At 46.6% G+C, this 9,162-nt stretch overlaps 1 protein-coding gene across 2 annotated transcripts in view; it reads left to right on the top strand.

Moving 5' to 3' along the window:
* The window catches only part of TSTD1 (thiosulfate sulfurtransferase like domain containing 1), a 54,091-nt gene extending 48,930 nt beyond the window's left edge, over nucleotides 1–5,161 (top strand). For both annotated transcript variants that reach the window (XM_053209639.1, XM_053209637.1), the window contains one exon: nucleotides 5,150–5,161. The gene's annotated coding sequence lies outside the window, so the exon portion shown is untranslated. The remainder of the gene's footprint in view (nucleotides 1–5,149) is intronic.
* The last annotated feature ends 4,001 nt before the right edge of the window (nucleotides 5,162–9,162 follow it).

Here is a 9,162-nt window from a genome sequence, read left to right as displayed (position 1 = left end):
GTCCCTTTCTGGATGAAGGGAGAATATGCTTTATGGGGCATGGGGACACCTTAAGGGGGGGGGGTGTTAAGCGAAAAAGTACAACTTTAAGGAAAAAACCCTAATTTTTTCCTTAAAGTTTATTCACTTTGAGAGGAGAGAGAGAATGCATGCAAGCAGGGGAGGGGCAGAGAAAGAGGGAAAGAGAATCCCAAGTGAGGTCCATGCTGTCAGCACAGAGCTTGAACCCACAAACCATGAGGTCATGACCTGAGCCGAAATCAGATGCTTTAACTGACCCAGCCAGCCAGGTGCCCCCCCCCCCCAACAAAAATCTAACATGAAATGGAAGTTTTTCTTTTTTGAGGGGTACCTTGTTGAATGATTATCATCATCCATTAACTTACTTACTGGCTATTATTAATATCCCTAGGCCACAGATGGGGAAAAGAGGCACAGACATGCCAAGTTACTTGTCCAAATTCACAACCACTACTGGACAAGTGGGAGGACTGGGCTTGAGAGAGCTGGGGAGAGAAGATCAGATAGACTGTCCCACTCTCAGTGACCCTGAATGGAAAAGAATTCAGGAAGAGGAGGAGGAGGAAACAAGGTCTCCTTAGAAGTGGCCCTGTGGGTGTCAGAGAGGACACTGAAAGCCATGATGTTTACCTGGGGTTTCCTCTGAACCGTGATTTCACTTGAGCCTGCCACCCCAGTGGGATCCAGGGGGCGCAGTGAAACAAATACGAAGCTCTTGGTAAAATGGAGGGCCTATGAGTGCCACCTTCTGGAAGGAAGGGTAAAGCCCACTGCATTTTTGCCAGTGACCCAGGTGAAAATCAGAAGGCATACATATCGAATTTGTGGATGGCAAAAGAGAACAGCAAGTTAGGCTGCAGAATGAGAATTCAAGCATCTCAGAACAAACAGAGGGTTACCAGAGGGGAGGCGGGTGGGAGATGTAGGTGAGGGGGAACCAAGAGAAGCGCACTGAGTAATAGATGGGGTTGTTGAACCACCGCATTGTGCACCTAAACTTCTATGACACTGTTAACTACCCTGGAATTAAAAGAAAAAAATCTCAGCACAAATGATACACTCCGTCTTCTAGACCAAAATTCAATAGTAGTAAGTGGACGATTCTGCCTCTGGGTCCAAAAGGTTCAACAAGTCATGAATAAAGATGGAAAGATACAGAGCGTCTAGACCTAGAGAGGCAGGCCGTCCGCTCATGGCACTGGACCCCGTATCAGGTTGCTTTAGGTGCTACCCTTTAAAGCGATTATAGGCCAACTGGAACGTGTTCATAAAAGTGTTGTGGATGGTAAAGAGACCAAGAGTCAAGCTGAGAATCAAAGATCCGGCAAGACAAAATGGCAGCCTGTGGATATTTGAAGATTACTGTATGGATGGCCTCACGGAGGATCGGGACCAACGGTGACTGTCCAAAGGGGACTGGGTATGGGACGTCTGGGTGGCTCAGTCGGTTGAGTGACCACTCAGAGCCTGGAGCCTGCTTCAGATTCTGTGTCTCCCTCTCTCTGCCCCTCCCCTGCTCGTGCTCTGTGTCTCTTAAAAATAAACATTAAAAAAATTAAAACAACAACAACAACAAAGGAGACTGGTTATAATTCAGAATGTGCCCTTCAGACCTCTCAAGAGGGTGTCGTGTACTGGAAAGACTGCCAGCTTTGAGGTCGCAGACCTCGCCTGATTCCAGCCTTTGACGTTGGCAAGGTTTTCTCCCGTCAGTCTCTGTCACCTAAAAGCCTCACCCAATGAAGTTTTTAGAAGCAAATGAGGCAAGATTTGGGAAGCACTTTCTGTCACCTCACGTAAGAGCTGTCCATGGTCTCTTTGTGAATTTCATAATTTCCACATGTCCTGAAATAAGGAACTTTTTATTCCCTGCCCCCCCCCCAGCCCCCCAATCATTTAGAAGTGCAAAAAGCATTCTTAGATCCCAGGCTGCACAAAAACAGCGGGTGAGCAATGGCTGTTTTGACTCATCATTGGAGTGAAAAGAAGGCAGTCGAACCCATTTGTCTTCTAGTTAAATTATCTTAATTCCAGGATAGTTAACACACAGTGTTACATTGGTTTCAGGTGTGTAATATAATGATTCAACATCACTCAGGGCTCATCCTGAGAGGTGTTAACCCCGGATGCAGACTTTAAGATGCCTTTGGTCACGTCTGCGGACATCCCCGGGGAGAAAGGAACTCAGAAGACAGTGGGTGGTAGCAGCTAGACAAGAATAAAGGCCGAAGCATCAGAGACTGCAGGAGAGAAAGGGGTGGGTGGAAAACCAACGTGCCAGGGAGCAGTGATGCAGGGGGGAAAACGGAACCGGAGGAGAGACCCACACCCACTGAGTCATTCTAGACCAACACTTATACCCAGTTTCTGTTTCTGGTTGATTCGCAGTAGGTCATTAAACTACGTAGAAATCGGGGCGGGGCGCCTGGGTGGCTCAGTGGGTTAAGCGGCCGACTTGGGCTCAGGTCATGATCTCGCGGTTCGTGAGTTCGAGCCCCGCGTCAGGCTCTGTGCTGACAGCTCAGAGCCGGGAGCCTGCTTCGGATTCTGTGTCTCCCTCTCTCTGACCCTCCCTGTTCATGCTCTGTCTCAAAAATAAGTAAACGTTAAAAAAAAAATTTAAACTACGTACAAATCATGCAGGAGTTTTCTGCCACAAATCTGCTCCTTAGCTGATGTCACCAGCTTCCTTAAGGGCGGGGAGCTTGTGTTGTTCTGTTTGTTGTATGTACCCAGAGTCTGGCACTCTGTGCCCATCAACAAATGGTGACGAATAAGGATCCATTTACAAAACTCGAATGCGATAAATCCCGATAACCTAGGAGCTGCTGCGGCTAGTCGGCTGTCACGGCTGTCACGAGCATTGTTACCTCTCGTTATTTGTGTGCAGGCCAAGTGAAAAGTGGAAGACGGATGGGGGGAACAGGGGGGTCCCACATCCCGAATTTTTACTTTTATTTATTTATTTTTAAATGTTTTTAATGTTTATTTATTTTTGAGAGACAGAGACAGTGCACGAGCGGGGGAGGGGCAGAGAGAGGGGGAGACACAGAATCGGAAGCAAGGCTCCAGGCTCCGAGCTGTCAGCACAGAGCCCCTCGGGGGGCTCCGAGCTGTCAGCACAGAGCCCCTCGGGGGGCTCGAACTCACAAACCGTGAGATCGTGACCTGAGCCGAAGCCTAACTAACTGAGCCACCCAGGCGCCCCCCCCCACCCTTCCTGAATTTTTAAATGCTGGCACCGCAAACATTTTGTTTCCTCTGGGTATGTGGGCCGTGGAGTCAGCGGAGGTGGGTGCAGGGCCAAAGAAGAGAATAAGTGGACCCATTTACTTATCTCTGGTATGCTGAGTGCTTTCCAGGGTGCTGGACTCCTGGCTTCAGCCCTAGTCCTACCTTGGAGCCCAGCCCATGGTTTAAGGCGCTGAGATGGCCAGTAAGGACCACACTGAAACTCCCCTGAGGGAGACAACCTCCACAAAAAAGGCTAAGGGCTGAGAATGAGACTCTTTACCTGCCTGGGAGGGAGCCTGGCTGGGCCGTGCAGCCAGGGGGACAGATAAGGAGCAGGGACAACTCCTAAGGCTCCCAGGCCTTCCTCACCCTTTCTCACCAATGTTTTAGCAACATTCCTAACAGGCTTGTGACTTTAATTGTTTGCACACACGACACCCGCAGTCAATGTCGTTTCTGTAGGGGAAGAAATAAAAAGTCTTTTCTCTTCTCATCTACCTTTGTAGGTTCTCAGGTCGGGGACTGTGAAGCAGAGTGACAAAAGACAGATGAACAAGCATACTAACATACGCGTCGCGCATTCACACGGGAGCGCTCAGAGATGAGTAACTCACAGTGGGTAGAACTCAGGCTTCTAGGAGTTTGAACTCCATGCTGGGTGAAAAGGTTGCCCAAAACAAAACAAAACAAAACACAAAACAAAACAACACAACTTGGGCTTCTGTGGCATCTTCACAAAAGAATAACACATTTTTAGGGAAGTGATAAGACAAAGAAAAAAGGAAAAAGGCTTGAATTTCTAGGGTGGCAAATTACGGGAAAGTAAATATGGGGGGGGAGAATAAATGGAAGAGAAGGGCTACTTTTTAAAAATATTTTTTTCTTTGTCCCTATGTGATCACTTTACTTATTTTTAAAAATCTTTTCAGGTTTTATTGATTTGTTTTGAGATACAGTGAGAGCATGAGGGAGAGAGGTGTAGAGAGAGGGAGAGAGAGAATCCCAAGCCAGTGCAGAGCCCGATGTGAGGCTCGAACCCACAAACCGTGAGATGGTGACCTGAGCCGAAATCAAGAGCCAGACGCTTAACCGACTGAGCCACCCAGGCGCCCCCTTATTTATTTATTTTTAAAGTAAGTTCTACACCCAGTGTGGGGCTTGAACTTATGAGCCCAAGATCAAGAGTTGCATGCTCTACCTGCTAAGCCAGCCAGGCGCCCCAATAAGCGCTACTTAGTAAGGATTGTTACATGTTATCTTCTGGTAAGGGCTACTTAGTAAGGATTGTTACATGGAATCTTCTGGTAAGGGCTACTTAGTAAGGATTGTTACATAGAATCTACTTAGTAAGGATTGTTACATACAATCTCTGGACTAAGGGTCTAGAGTTGTTGCCAGTGATTAACTTCTCCGCTTCCTGGTGGGTGTGGGGGGTTGCGGGGGGGGGGGGGGGGGCGGTCACCTTTATGAATTGATGTCCTGCTTTTAGGCCAATAGGGAAAGGGCAGAGAGCTTTTCTTGTACCTATTTCTTACTTGCCTTCAGCTCAAAATGATCAAGATGCCAAAGTGGTGTCTTTAGGGTGGCATATTCTGCCCTGTCTCAGTGTCTTTTTTTGGAGGGCAGTACCCCAGAGACACAGGTTGAAATCCTTAAGGATGTCCAGGCTGAGAAGGGGTGGCATTATTAGTGTTTATTTTTTCAGAGAGAGACAGAGCACGAGCAGGGGAGGGGCAGAGGGGGCGACACAGAATTCAAAGCAGGCTCCAGGCTCTGGACCGTCAGCACGGAGCCCAACGCGGGACTCGAACTCATGAACCTGAGCCAAAGCTGGAAGCTTAACCTGTTGAGCCACCCAGACGCCCCTCCAGGCTGCTCTTGTAGGAAAAGTAAGCGCAAAGGCACGAATTCCTGCAACTAGACGCCACCGCCAGGTGGAGCTAGAACCTCCCGGAAGGCGCTTCCAAACCTGAGGGTAAATGACAGGCGTGGTTTGCTGGAGACTCGGTTAAGAAGGAGGGATTAAAAATGGTTAATCTCATCCATCAGATCGGCAAACGTTAAAATGTTTGTGTAGGGGAAGAAAAATAATCGTCCTTTACCCTTGTAGGTTCCTGGTGGAGACACCCCCCCCGCCCCCCACCGTCATAGAAGATAATTTAACAGGAGAAAAACAAGTTCAATAACACGTGTACCTCCCGTAAGCATGAGATGCCCGGGAAAACTGAGTAACTCCCCCAAACGGTCTGAGGCATCATCTTAAATATTATCTCTAGCTAAAGACAAAGATGTTGGGGGCGGGTGAGAGCCGGTTAAGGGAGGTTTTTCAGGTAATGCACAGTAAACAAGGGTGAGGAGGTCATGCGGATTTCAGTCGTTACCTTCTCCATCAATTTCTAGAGATCAGGTCCTCCTCCTCTTCCGGGTTCGGGGAGGGAGACACCCGTCCTTGCAAGTGGAGATTTCCCTTCCGAATGCAAAAGTCTCTTACAAAGGGTCCCTGCCATCTGGTTTTCACAGCTTCTCCCGGATCCACTGTTTTCTTCAAGATAACCAGCTCAAGATAATCCTTATGCCAAAGAGGCACACTTTCGGGGTCACGTATTCTGCTTCCCCACCTGGCAAGGCTGTGGGGAACGAGTAACGCGGATACTGTGCGGCGGGCACACACATACAAAAAAGGCGTCATTCTGATGAGGAGTATTTTGGCAATATCTCAACAAAACCACAGATACACGTAATGTTTGACCTGGCAACCCCACGGCTAGGAATCGACCCTGAGGCTACACCCCTGACAATACAAACATCCGCATACACGAAGTTATCTGCAGCATTCTTTGTCATTGCAATGTATTGGAAACTGCCCCCCAAAGTTCAAATATAGGCAATTGAGTCAATAAACTCCGGTATAGTCACACAATGCAATAGGTTGCAACTGTAAAAAAAAAAAAAAAAAAAAAAAAAAAATTGAAGATCTTGAAGGGAGAAAAATACACCACCCCAAAATGCACCTCTGGCATATTGATTACTTAAACTGTTTTTTTTTTTAATTTATTTATTTTGAGAGAGTGAGAGAGAGAGAGAATGAGGGAGGGGCAGAGACAAAGGGAGAGAGAGACTCCCCAGCGGGCTCCGTGCTGTCAGTGCGGAGCCCAACAGGGGCCTTGATCCCACAAACTATGAGACCATGACCTGAGCCAAAATCAAGAGTCAGATGCTTGAGCCACCCAGGCACCCCTAAACTGGGTTTTTGTTTTTGTTTTTTGTTTAAGGAACTCAGACAAGAGAGAAGCTGTGAAAACTTGAGAAGCGATCTTTTTGTAAGAGACCTTTGCATTCATAAGGGAAATCTCCATTTGGAAGACTGTGTCCCTCCATGTACCAGGAGGAGGGTGTGTGTGTGGGGGGGAGGGGGTGACCTAATTTCTAGAAACTTCTCAGTGGAGGAGACCACCAAGTAAACCTGGATAACAACCTCACTCCTGTTTACTGTGCTTCTCCGGGTCACCTCCTGTAAGTGACTCCCCATCCCCAACACCTTTTTTTGTTTTTAATGTGACAGCTTCAGCCTTTTCAGGGAGTTATTCAGTTTTCCTGGGTGTTCCCTTGTATACAGGAGGTATACACGCCATTAAATTTCTGTTTGATTTTTTCCTGTTAACCTGTCTTAAGGGTGCCTGGGTGGCTCAGTTGGTTGGGCGTCTGACTCTTGATTTCAGCTCAGGTCATGATCCCAGGGCCGTGGGTTCGAGCCCTGCACCAGGCTCTGTACTGTGAGCATAGAGCCAGTTTAAGATTCTTTCTCCCTCTGACCCTCTCCCCTGCTCTTTCTCTCAAAAAACAAACACACAAAAAATCTCAATCTCAATTTAATTTTTAGAACAGCCAAAGAACCTAGAAAAGAATAAGGAAAAAATTTTCTTCCCCTAATTGTATTAACTGACTTGAAGTATTTTCCGGGACATATTTTTATATGAAAAAAAAAAAAAAGCACAAAGCTACATTTTGGTAGGAAAAGGAGATAGAATAAGAAAGCATACTGTATTGTTTTTGCAGAAACATACACAAGATGGAAGATAAAAATTAATGAGATTGGTTACCTACAAGAGGTGATAGGATCCGGGCGAAAGAGGCGATGAAGTTTCACCTCCTGGGAGTATACTGTTTCGTCTGCTTTCGACTTTTGGAACTGTTAAATAACATTCAACCGAGTAAATTTATTTTAATTTTTAAAGTTTATTATTTATTTATTTTGAGAGAGACAGAGAGAACAAGTGGGGGAGGGGCAGAGAGCCACGGGAGGAGACAGCACAAAGCCCAACGTGGGGCTTGAACTTATGAACCGTGAGATCATGACCTGAGCCGGAAGCAAGACTGGGATGCTTAACTGACTGAGCCCCCCAGGTGCCCCCTGAGCAAATTTTAAAGATCTAATGGGCTTTATTAATCGATTCGGGAATCAGGAAGCGTCCCATCTAGCAAGTAGAGAGGAGCTCCAGAAAAGGCAAGCTTTTTAAAGGTAGAGAGTGAGGAAAAGGAAATAACAAGGAATCCATTGTTTCAGGCGAGGTTGCCCTCCTTAGAGGAACAGGAAGGGTCTAGCAGTAAAATTCATAGTGCTGACCAGGAAATCCCATGTTGACTGGTTAAATGTTACATTTTAGGGGGTTGAAATTACAGTTAGGTTAGGTAGTAAGTCTTGTTTTACCGACTTGGGGCCTTAACCTAGGTGACACTATTTGGGGCCCATGGTTTTAACAGAACCATGTTAATGTTTTTCACATAAAAAAAATAAATCATGGGAATGCAAACTGGTGCAGCCACTCTGGAAAACAGTAAGGAGGTTCCTCAAAAAATTAAAAACAGAACTACCCTACGACCCAGCAATTGCACTACTGGGCATTTATCCAAGGGATACAGATGGGCTGTTTCAAAGGGACACATGAGCCCCCATGTTTACAGCAGCGCTATCGGCAATAGCCAGAATAGGGAAGGAGCCCAAATATCCATCGATGGATGAACGGATAAAGAAGATGCTATCTATATACACAATGGAATATCACTTGGCAATCAAAAAGAATGAAATCTTGCCATTTACAACTACGTGGATGGAACTAGGGGATATTATGCTAAGTGAAATTAGTCCGAGAAAGACAAATACCATATAAGTTCACTCATATGAGGACTTTAAGAGACCAAACAGATGAACAGAAGGGAAGGGAAACAAAAATAATACAAAAACAGGGAGGGGGACCAAACAGAAGAGACTCTTAAATACAGAGAACGAACCAGAGGGTTGATGGGGGGGTTGTGGGAGGGGGGATGCGCTAAATGGGGAAGGGGCTTAAGGAATCTACTCCTGAAGTCATCGTTGCACCATTTGCTAACTAACTTGGATGTCAATTTGAAAAGTCAATAAATCATTAATAAAAAAATAAATCAATGAGAAAAAAGGTGAATTACATGGGAGTGTCTGGTAACAGTGGGAAAGGAGCTGCGGGCTGACCATGCGGGAGCTGTGGCAGTCTTGAAAGAGACAAAGAAAAGCAAAGGTCTCAAGTCAGGACCGCACATTTTGGGAGAAGGTGTTTCTTGCGACCGTTGAACATGCTGGGTGACGAGGCGGACCTAAAAACCGCTAGGTGTTTGACTAAAGGGAAAAGTTTCTGGAAGCCGAGAACTAGAAAGTAAGGAGTCTCAAATGGCAAAAATAATACAATTTAGTAACGAATTCGATGTCCTTTATTTTACTAGAAAGCAATCCACGGGCGGGGGAGAATGTCACAGTAGAGTCTGGTCAAGGACAGTCTGCATCACCTGGCCCGTGTGGGCAGTGCTGTCTCAGGCCCCAGAGCCAGCGTGTGGTAGGTGAACAGTGACAGCGATGAGGGAGCACGTGGCAAGCTG

The sequence above is a fragment of the Acinonyx jubatus genome, chromosome E4 (assembly GCF_027475565.1).
Source record: "Acinonyx jubatus isolate Ajub_Pintada_27869175 chromosome E4, VMU_Ajub_asm_v1.0, whole genome shotgun sequence".
NCBI lineage: Eukaryota > Metazoa > Chordata > Mammalia > Carnivora > Felidae > Acinonyx > Acinonyx jubatus.
The sequence above is the reverse complement of the archived record's forward strand: the minus strand, read 5'-3'. Positions and strand labels throughout refer to the sequence as shown.